This window comes from Cryptomeria japonica, chromosome 6, assembly GCF_030272615.1.
Source record: "Cryptomeria japonica chromosome 6, Sugi_1.0, whole genome shotgun sequence".
Classification (NCBI taxonomy): Eukaryota; Viridiplantae; Streptophyta; class Pinopsida; order Cupressales; family Cupressaceae; genus Cryptomeria; species Cryptomeria japonica.
The window spans coordinates 557,230,238-557,241,716 of NC_081410.1; positions in this window are offsets into that span (position 1 = coordinate 557,230,238).

Consider the following 11,479-nt stretch of genomic DNA (forward strand, 5'->3'; position numbering starts at 1 on the left):
CAAAGCAACCGACAGAGGACACCACTAGTAAACCATTAGAAGAACCGGTAATGGACAGTACAGAGGTAAAAACTGAGAAACTGGAAGTGCATACAAAGACCACATCTGAGAAATTGGCTGTTGAGAGATCAGAGAAACCTTTTGAGACAAACATGGAGAAACCGGAACACAAACAGGTTGAGACACAAGTTCAGACACAGACAGTGCCACTGGCTAAAACTGAAAAGCCCAAACCTTTGCTAGTAGAAATGGAAACACAGACTGACCTACCAGAGGTCAAATCGAGAAAGGTGATTACTACAACTGGTAGCATGGATATTGTGAAAATAGTTGGGTAGACATTTGGTACTTCAATAGCAGAATTTCGACCTACAAATATAATAGAGGTCTTATTGGATTCAATAAAGAAAATCACAGAGTGCAATGCACAAGCCTATAAGGCTATAGATGATACAATTCCTATTCTTAAATTGATAGCACCTAAATGCATTGTGAATAATCAGGATTCTTTAGGCCAACTAGACACATTGTCTAGGTTCATCACCAGCAACATTTTGACAATTGATCAAATCAATGAAGACACATTTAAAGAAATGATGAATAAGGAGAAAGGGAAATTCTTTGAGGAAATTGTGAAGAAGAACAAGGAGAAAATGGACACCTTATTACTGGATCTAGGAAAAATAATTTTGGATTTTAAGAAAATGTGCAGGGATACTTGCAAAATAGACATCTTGACACAGGATATAGACTCAAAGATTAGCAAAACTCAAACTAAAATAAACAATATTGCTGACAATCTAATAGGTACATCTGATTCATTTTTGGAAATAGAAAAGAAAATTGCAGATCTTGAAGAGAAAATTGAGAAGTTAGAGAAGGATAAAGAGAGAATAAAGGATAAGGCAAAGAGCTTAAAATGTTAACTTGGTCCTAAACTAGATTACCTCATTTCTTTGAGAAAAGAAATTTTTGAGGCTCTGGTTCCCGGACTTAAGACACCGAAAGAGAAAATGCACATACTCACCAATATAGTTCAAAGAACATAAGAGGCATTACAAGAAAGCAAAAGATTCAGCAATAGTTTAAATTTGACTTTGGCAGATATATTCCAGATTGTAACCCACAGGTTACAAAAATCTAGGCAGGAACCACACTCCACTGATAGTGAATGACAACCTTTGCCATTGATGTCAAAGGGGGAGTAGTGTGATGAGAAAAATGATCAGAACAGGACATCATCAGCTTAGGGGGAGCATACAGTTTTGGGCACACACAGTTTTGGTAAGACAAATTTTGGCAGATTCTTTTTGGACATCTTTTTGAACACTTTTAATTTTTCTCATGAGTATTTCCATCAATGCCAAAGGGGGAGATTATTGGCAAATGCACACTCCAATGAGAAATTGTAGGTGATTGAAGATATTGTCATTGATGGCAACCTTACAATCATATGGCACCAGCACCGACAAACTCTACACCGGCATACAGATCACCGACACCGAAAAGGAAGAATACCGGCACCCTGGCCAATAGGAATTTTGTATAAACATATTTTGTAATTAATTGTAAAATATTTTGTAAGCCGACTTGGTGGATTGTAATATGACTCATATATGTATGAGATCATTGTAGATCATTTAATAGGCGATTGATGAAAGATAAAAGCAAGCCTAATGTGTGAGTTATTAGGTTAAGGGTTTATGTATGTAGCAGAGCTTAAACCAATACTAAATCTGGCATAGCAGATGCTGATCTAAAGCAGTACAAGACATTGGATTTGTATAATCCATTTTTGTAAGTTAGAGTGACTTCTTTTGTAATTGAGCAGTGAGCTCTAGGCACTTGGCCTTCCTGCATGTCCAAGCCCCTATTCTAAACAATAATATTCCCTTATTGGCCAGTAAGTGAATATTGTGGGTCACAAATCCCACCAAGGTTTTTCCCACACCGGGTTTCCTCATTAAAATATTGTGTTATGGTGTGCTTTTCATGTTGTGGCTATTATTCTTGTTTTCTGCATTATTTATGGTTTACCGGTACACAGTTTTAATATATTTTTCATGTTATAAGTTGAGAAAATTATATAACCAGTCAGATACTAATTCACCCCCCCACCCCTCTTAGTATCTTTGGGAATCCTAACACATACAGATTTATTTTTTTCCTACACCAATAATGTGGCAGAATATGAGGCACCTGTGACTGGCATCAAAGTGGTTGTTAAATGAAAGATCACTAAACTAAAAGTCTATGGAGATTCACAATCGGTCATCAATCAAGCCAATGATTCTTATCAAACAAAGGATGACAAGTTGATGCCCTACAAGAGCATGGTGGATGATTTCAAGAATTATTTTGTGGACATCACCTTCAAACAGATTCCAAGGCTGGACAACACAGTTGTTGATGCAATGGCCACTATCACCTTGGTCCTCCAAATTCTAGATAAATGGAATTGGTATGAACTCCTGGTGGAGCAATTATTTTTCCCAACCTATAACAATTTGGAATCCCAAGTTATCTATACCTTGACCGGTTCCGATTCCCCTCTATATAGGAAAATCTATACCTATATCAAAGACAATACCCTCCCACCCGACCTATCTTGCAACCAAAAAAGAAGATTTATTTGACAAGAAGCCTACTACACCTTAACCATTGACACACTTTATCATCGAGGTCTTGATGGCACTCTTCCTCGATGCCTCGATCATAATGAATCTAACTTCACCTTACACGAGCTTCATGAAGGTATTTGTGGTATGCATTCAAGTGGTCCTACTCTTGCTAAGAAACTCCTAAGGATGGGATATTGTTACTAATACATTTGGACTAGATTTTCAACTGAGGTTTCTGACGGACAAGGTATATTGTGGCCAAATTTAATTTTTTTTTGAAAAAATGCCCGCATTCATTGTAATTCCGATGGAAATTACCCATTTGGTTTCGACAAAGAAGGCATTAGCAATGAGAATTTTCTTTTTTTCAAAAAAGTGCTCGAGTTCATCATAATTCTGATGACAGCGGCCATTATAAAATAAAAAAAGAGGCAGGGAATTCATTTGTGAATTGCAATCCCATGTAGGCATCCGTGGCGACTTCAACCCCCAAGAACATCAAACCCGTGTCGAAGGCAATCCCACGCAGGAGGTAGATTCAAATTGCCCTAGTTTTTAATTTCATGTTGTAAAAAATATACATGTGGTGGTTAATTGTCCTAGTTTAATCTCGTAAAACCATAGAATTGTGATTGCGGAGTGAGCATTCAATTTTATATCAGCAATCCCTTCCTCCCATATACAGGCGTGTTGATTGTTCACATGAGATCACATCTCTTTGCAGAATCATATCAAACAATTCACGAGCCTTGTCCATGTTTCCACATTTTGCATTCATGTCAAGCAGAGCATTTGCAAGTACAACACCTAACAAAATTCCTCTATCTGTTATGCTTTGATGGATGTCCATACCTTGTTCCAAAGCTCCCATTTTTACACAGGCGGGGAGGATGCTAGCAAAGGTTGTGGAATTTGGCTTTATGCCTTCCAATTTCATTTGCTTGAAAGTGTCTAAATCCTTTTCGACAAATCCATTTTGTGCATATCCAGCAATCGTTGCAGTCCACGAGACAACATTTCTTTCAAGCATTCTATCAAATAGTTCACGTGCCTTGTCTATGCTTCCACATTTTGCATACATGTCTACCAAGGTAGTTACAACTACAACATCTGACAAAATTTCTCTATCCTTTATGCTTCTATGAATGTCCATACCTTGTTCCAAATCTCCCATTTTGGCATAGGCAGGGAGGATAGTAGCAATGGTCGTGGAATTTGGCTTTACACCTGCCAATTGCATTTGCTTGAAAGTTTCTAAAGCCTTCTCAACAAATCCATTTTGTTTAGTTGCAACTACATCTAACAAAATTCCTCTATCTTTTATGCTTTGATGGATGTCCATACCCTTTTCCAAAGCTCCCATTTTGGCACAGGTTGGGAGTAGGCTGGCAAACGTAACTAAAGAAATGCAATGATCAGCTCCAAAGACATCAAACCACTACTAACAAAACTGAGAGTCTAAAATATGATAGGGAATAGTGTGAGTTGTCTTGAAATAAAATATTTTATTTTCAATTTCAACTAAAACATAATTACTCAGCTATTTAATGTTATTAATAAGTGTTTAATTTATGAAAGAGATAAATGGTTGGCCACAAGTACATGAGTTACTAAATGCACACAAATAAGTGAATTTGATATTCAAAACTATCTACAATGAATTCAATTCTTGTCCATTAGTCAGTTATGTTTCCAATAAGCATCTTTCTTTGTTTTTCTTAATCTTTATTCATAGTTATGTGCATATTTCACATTCTATAATTAGGATATCAATTGCTATGGCTGAACACTAGCATGATGTTTGTGTTGTGGTATAGATGCATGGAAACATAATTATGGGATTGTTATATTATAGAGATCATAAATCTAGATATCGCATATTAGTTATAGCTCTTCTTGGATTGAGTCTAAAGTTGACATACAGTCATAAAGCCATTATTAGCAGATCTATCCATTTCTAGTAAAGACAATTGAGAAAGTCATTGTGATATTGAGAGTTTCTGATCTGTTTACCTATTGATCATTATTAAGCCATAATATTTAGGTCTATTTATCTCTCTTGCAAAACCTCTATAAGTGTCCTAGATTGTCCCTACTACTCACTCTTCAATTCAGAAAAATGGAGTTCTAAAGATTTGTTGCACAAGATGGTGTTGAATGTATCAACAAGGCTAGCATGGAAGGCATGTTCAAGCTTCCACTTGTACAACTTACAACAAATGATTTGTTGATAGAAGAAATTCTTGAAATAGGAATACAATCAAAAGAAAAATAAGTACATACAAACCTCCTCATTTGAAAGTAAAATCTATGTATAAAAAGAGTACATTGAATCCCAATCCATAAACACAATAGAGATACCGATGGAGACTTAATTGGATGTAGCATGTTGCACCAAAGTTGTTAGAGTATGCTAAGCTAGTACATAATGTTTTGTAAAGCCACATTAGTATTTTACCTAGATCATTATCTACCAAAACTAACTATAGTAATCCTTTTGAGGATTAATTTCATGGTGCTAGATCTTCATTTATCTCCACTTCTTGTTGGAGAAAAGAACAGTTATTTCTTGAGGTAGATGAATATCCCATCAACAAAGGACAAGACCCTTTCTAGAATATAAAAAATTCTACTCCAACAAAAGATCATGGGGGTTTCACTATAGATATTGAATAAGAGATAGACTTCTACTGCTGCATTAAAAGCATTGGCATGTTCTTCATTTATTGATGTACTCTTTGTGATGCCACCACAACCAACAAAGGTGTAAAAAGTTGTTTGCAATGTATGGATTTTTAGGATTGTCCTTTGAGAAAATAGAATTAAAGTATGGAAGCAGGATCTGCCAGCTTCTGAGGGAAAGACTATGTCAGAACATAATTTCTATTTTATTGCCTATGAAGAAAGACCATGTCAGACAATATCAATGAACAACAAAATAAGGAGACAATTGCTAGATTGTGGTCTAACTTGAAAAGAAAAGGTGATGGAAAATGTTATTGTCCGTGCAAAATTTGTAAGGGGTTAAAGACTAGAAGACTTCTAATCAAAACAACGAAGAAACATTGTAGGATGCATGGTCACATTGAAGGTGGACATGATTATCATCCATTGGTAAGTTTTTCATTATATCATTTTGACAATTTATATACATAATAAATCACGTGATGATGAGATCATGATCACAGTTTATTTATGTATATCAATTTTATATAGGTCGAGCACCCCGGAGCACATGGTATGGATCAACACAACCCTGAGAATATGGTTTTTGAAGTGGACAAACATGGAGGTGTGAATATCAAAGCTGAAGATAATGATCCCATGGAAGATGACGATCATGATCCAGAAAACACAATTGAAGATGATGGTACAAATACATTGATTCATGACTTATTTAGTACTCGCGCAGTTGATCATGATGATGAAGATGACCTTGATGTTGTTCATGATGTCCCTCTACTTGAGAAGGCATCTGAGGCCCTTTATGAAGGCTCGTAGGAAACTCTTCTCTCCGATGTATTGTTGTTGGTGAACTTGAAGGTTATGAATGGTTTATCCAACATAACAATGTCATGTATATTAAGGCATGTCATATATGTCATAATAAACTGTGAATCATGTTGTACCATAAATATTCTTTATTATAACAAATTATATTTTGTTGTTGTAGATTGATAGGTGAGTTTTTGTTACCACCATCAAATATTCTACCTCGCTCATACCGAGAATTATCTATCATTATGAAAGATATTGGAATGGAGTATCAAGCAATAGATGCGTGTCCCAATGATCATATTATATATCACAAACAACATGAATTTTGAACTGAATGCTCTGAATGTCATATTGGTAGATATCGAATAGATCAAATAACAAAAAGGGCTCCTCGCAAGGTTCTTCACTATATTCTCATTATTCCATGTATGCAACGATTATTCAAGTGCACTAGCTTGGCACAATTTATGGATTACCATGCATGCAATAGAAGTCAAGATGACATTATTCGAATGCCTGTGGATGGTTCAGCATTTATGGACATAGAGGAAAAGTGACCACACTTTAAAGAAGAACCTCATAATCTTAGGCTTTCATTGGCAGCGGACGGTGTCAATCCATTTGGAGACATGAGATCTGTTTACTCAGTATGGCCTATTTTTGTTATCAACAATAACATTCCTCCATGGATGTCAATAAAGAGGGAGCACATAATGTTGGCAATGATTGTTCCAGGTATTTTATCATTTAAATATAGTCATCTAAATTTATTATAAATATTGCAGTAAAATGGTCATAATAATTATGTAACGTTTTTGTTCATTCGATTAGGTAAGTACCAAGATAAAGATATGAATGTATATATCGAGCCTCTTATCAATGAGTTGCTAGAGTTATGGAATGGTGTCACTATGTATGACATCTCTAGACCAATAGGACAAAGACAATTTCAATTCCGTGCGATGCTTCTATGGACAATACACGATGCCCCGGGGCTAACACATTTTTGTGGTATGTTATAGTGTTTAAGTTGTGCATGAACATTATAATTCAAAAAATTGGCATATTTAATCCAATTATACATTATCTTGTAGGTCTTCAAACAAAGGGAAATTTTGCATGTCCTGTTTGTGGTCCAAAGATGAAATCTCGTCATTCAAAAAGTTTAGGAAAGTAGGTTTTTGATGAGTATAGGCACTTTCTCCACAAAAATCATAAGTATTGAAATACTGAAAAACATCTTTTCAATGGGAAAGAAGAGAATACATCAAAGCCATGAAGAATGACACCTCACCAATGGAAGTTGGAATATAATAGAGTTAATCATCAAGGTAATGCCATTCCATCTATTGGTTTGTCATAAAACATCTTTTCTATTTTGTTTTGTTTACTGATGATGTGATTGATGATCATGAAGGTCATGAAGGCATAAATGACCACCTTCCTAAGGGAATAAAAAGTTATCCCCAACAATTTAGTAGGTTTCCCTACTACGAGCAATTAAAAATTGTTCATTTGTTTGATAGTATGCATATTGGAAAGAATATAACAGAGAAATTAAGGAAAATATTAGATGGAAGGCGTGACAAAGAAAAAATTGTCAAAATATGTAGTGTCATTCAGGATTCCAATCATGAAATGATAAATGTCATTCAATCAAATAGCCATGGAGACCAGATTAATATAAGTGAGCTTCCTTGGTTATTAACGGACCAGCAAAGCAATGCTATAAAAGAAGTCATACGAAAAATTTGATTTCCTACAGGATTTGTTGCGAACATAAACAATCTCATATCAAAGAAAAGTGAATTTGATCCAGGGATGAAAACACATGATTGGCATACCTTCATTAAGGTAATTCATGTTCTTGTGTTTTAAGTATGTATTTAAGTACTGAGCGTATGTGTACTTTTCATTATGTTACAAAAAAATGAAAAGATAATTTTATAATCGTTGCAATACATTCTACCTCTATCTCTCCTAGATGACTTTGACAATAATGTCAAGCAAGTCATATATGATCTTGGAAAATATATAAGGTAAGTAGTGATATTTGTTTAGTTCATTGTATAGATATTATATTTGCGATTTGTTTTACTTCTTATGTAATATATTTTTTTGCGTCTTGAATACCTTGTAGGTGGTTGTCATGTAAAGAAATACATAAAGACGATATAAAATATTGGAAGAGAAAATTTTCTCATTTAATGTGTGAAATGCAAAAGTGTCTACCTCCAGCTTTTTTCAATGCACAAGAACACTACCTCATACACAGGAGATTGAATTGTGTGGACCTGTACACACTAGGTCAATGTGGATGGTTGAGAGGCACTTGAAATTTTTGAAGGCTTTGGTTTGACAAAGAGCACATCCTGAGGGTTCTATGGTCGAGGGATATATGGTATACGAGACTATGGTGTACATTTCTGAATATCTTCCTAAGTTTGTAGCAAAGATCCACATAGATCACATTTGGGATCCCAACACCATTAACAAATTCAAAGGGGAGTACTTGATGGGGAAAGGTATATTGAGGAAAGTGAGAGGTAATTATAAGATGTTATTGTAGTTAATTAATCCTTAATCTTCAAAATAAATCAATTGTAAGACGTCTATTTATTTTTTGTACAGTTGGTTGAGAGCGAGATGCACTACATTTGTATATTGCAAACAATCTTGATTGGATGACGGTATGGATTGAACGTTGTCAACATTTTGGATGCACGTTAACATGGGAAGGTGTGGCTTCATTGGTTAAAGAAGCACATCATAATGGAGATTCCAATGTTACGCAAAGGGGAATTGATTTAGCATATGGTTTAAGAGATAAATAGGTATGTATAAATTTATTAATCACCCATATGTTTATCAACTCACAATGCAATAAATTTTACATGTTTGACATATCGCAGGTCAAACACCACAACGCTATGTGCTGCAATGGTCATAAGTTTCGCAAAAAAAGTTGGATGACATGAAGAAAACTTGTGATTCTGGCATCACTACAGTCTTTGAGGTGACAAATATTTCATTGAGAAATGACATTCATTCTCAACAGTCTCAAAATCGATACTATGGCATTTTGGATGATATACTTGAGTGTGACTTTAATTCCTTCAAATTAGTTTTGTTCGTCGTCAAATGGTACAAGCTACGATTGAATAAAAATGATCCTGATAGAACTGTTATTGAACATGATAATGGTTTTATAATGCTAAATACAAGGTCATTTGAACCAGTTGGGGATGAGCCCTATGTTCTTCCAAGCCAATGTGAGCAAGTATTTTACTCAGAGGTTCCACATAAACTAGGTTGGTCATTTGTTGTTAGACATGATCCAAGAGGAAGGTCGATAAAGTATAATGTGATGGAAGAAGAAGATACCGAAGAAGTAGAAGATGAAGTGGATGATGAAGTGGATGATGATCACGATTGACAGTTTCACAATGACGATGAAGAAGAACAAGAAGAAGAAGATGAAGATGATGATGATGATGATGATGATGATGATGATGATGATGATGATGATGATGATGATGATGATGATGATGATGATGATGATGATGATGATGACGGTGATGGTGATGATGGTGATGATGATGGCGAAGATGTTGATGACGATGATGATGACGACGAGGATGATGAGGATGATGATGATGATGATGATGATGGCGATGATGACCTTGATATTCATGATGATGAAGAATGAAATGTATGAGGAATGCGATTAGTATATTATCTATTGAATATTGACTTCTTGATAGAATTTTTTTTACATAATTAATTCATTTTGTTTTGAATTCTAATGCCATTAAATAATTAATTCATGATGCACCTTTTAATATGGAGATGGAGATAGGGGGTGTGACTATTTATGTGACAATTTTTAAACTGTGTTTATTTATGGAAATTGGATTGTTTATTAGCTATGTGACTATTTATGTGACCATTTAGTTGAGGATCCTACATAGTCTACATAAAGAAAAGGTAAGGAATTACAAAATTTACAATGATTTTGATGACGTCTTTTTATTATTTAATACTCTTTTTGTCTACAAAGTTCATGTTGTTCATGTTGTGTATGATGTAATTTCGCTAAAGTTTTTTATATTTTTTCTTTGTCACAGGCTGACATGGATCCATCACATATCGCAGACAGAGATGTACCTTGCGACACTTCTACCAAGTAGGTAAACCTCATTGTAATTGTACAAATTAGGTAGAAGCAAACTATTACATTATTATGTTCTATTTTTTAGTGATTTGTACTAATTTTGTAATTGTTAATGATATTCCTGACACAGACGGATGTTCAAGGAAAGGGAAAGGGTGTTGCAGTACCTGAGCACCTTTCTATGGATGTGGAATCATTAGGGTTAAGCAATGATGACCCTGAAGATCCCACAGACCTTGTGAAATTCTTTAAAATGCCTCTTATAAAAATCAAAAAAGAGATTGTTGCTTTGGCAGCCGTGCATCCTACCACTGATGAGATATGACAGAGGGTGGAATTATTGTATAAGATAGCAGAAAACTTGCAAGTAAGCAATAATGAAAGCTTTAATTATAACAAAAGTTCAATAATAGTTTATATTTTATTCTCTTTTTATGTCATTAACTAAAATATGTACGTATTGTTTTTACAGCAATTTATCCGCCCTCATGAAAGTCGTTCCTACGATCAGGGTGTTGCAGGATCAGGTGATGATGATTTTCTTGTATTATCACTTGCTTGGCTTATCACTCTGAGTATCCAAAACACATCATACTTGATAATGCCAATTTTCAAAATAAAGGTTCATCCTTGTTTACAATTCTTGCACTTTTCATATATTTAATGTATTATTCTTTAGGTGCTGTCAATGTTACTGTGCAAATGTCGACGCTGCATCATCATAGGTCACCCTCACCTATATTGCCACCTGCAATGTTGGCAACACGTAGCATGCAGACATCCTCTAATGCACGTCATATTGGCCAGCCCACTGTTGGTAGATCCCTCTTTTTCTCTATCTTATGTCATGTGTTTATTTCCCTTCAAGCGTTCTTTCTTGAATTCTAATGCCATTTCATAGTGGATTCATTTTTTGCAGGAGGAGATGCACATGAGGATGTGCCACAGGTGACTACTGCTGATAACATAGCATCGTTTCCTAGATATTCTCGTATTGCTAGTAAGGGAACATTGCAGGCCACATTCATGGTGAGCGACAAAGAAATGCTTCCCTTAAAGATACAAAAGGTTCCAGGTACTTTAAAATTATTATTATATATGCTCTAATTGTAATTTACTTTATGATCACTCGTTTTGGACTAATATTGATCCCATGAATTTTTTGCAAGCAATGATATTTTCTATA